Source organism: Sinocyclocheilus grahami, unplaced genomic scaffold (genome assembly GCF_001515645.1).
Source record: "Sinocyclocheilus grahami isolate Dianchi unplaced genomic scaffold, SAMN03320097.WGS_v1.1 scaffold227.1, whole genome shotgun sequence".
In the NCBI taxonomy this organism is placed as follows: Eukaryota; Metazoa; Chordata; class Actinopteri; order Cypriniformes; family Cyprinidae; genus Sinocyclocheilus; species Sinocyclocheilus grahami.
The window spans coordinates 670,931-671,596 of NW_015505406.1; the positions used below are offsets into that span (position 1 = coordinate 670,931).

Below are 666 nucleotides of genomic sequence, written 5' to 3' on the forward strand. Positions count from 1 at the left end.
AAACAGCATCATGTATTTATGCACTGCTTAATCCAAAGAGCCGAATCGCCCATCACGCAGATTGTCTTTAAAACATGTGAGACGCAGTGAAAAGGAATAAACCTCCACAAATTTGTGACGTTTTCTAAAGGTTTAAACTATTTTAACTTTGCGTGGCTTTCTATACATCTCTTGTGTGAGACGCGAGTGCAGCAGTCATATTTGTCCGTTTAAAAAATGCACTGAATATGCATGTGTGAATGGCTTGGTTTCTGTAGCGGCAGCGGCGCGTCTCGTGGGATGCAACGTCACTTACTTCATCACCGCATCTCACGCGCCACTGATGACACTCCCTGATGTACACCTAACATTCAAATGCAAATGTTTATTTTACATTCGACTAATATTCATTCTTTATTTACAATCTCCTCATCACAGGCAGGCTCAGCACTCATTTCAGCACGTGTTCGTGTTTGTGTGTGCTGTGTGCGTCACTCATAGCACCTGCCTATATCGTGCGCTATATCGAAAAAATGTTTCTATCGTTATCTAAGAAGGTGTACCGATCGATAAATATCGATACCGTTTTATCGCCCAGGCCTACATTACATTACATTTATCTCACTAATCTATAATGGAATAAAAAAGTAACATAAAATGCATATATAATATCATAAGGATAATAAT

The 666-nt window shown here is 39.3% G+C and overlaps 1 protein-coding gene across 1 annotated transcript in view; it reads left to right on the plus strand.

Annotated features, from left to right (window-relative positions):
• Positions 1-666, plus strand: part of LOC107597049 (chromodomain-helicase-DNA-binding protein 3-like) — a 54,214-nt gene that overhangs the window by 47,820 nt on the left and 5,728 nt on the right. The window lies entirely within an intron of this gene.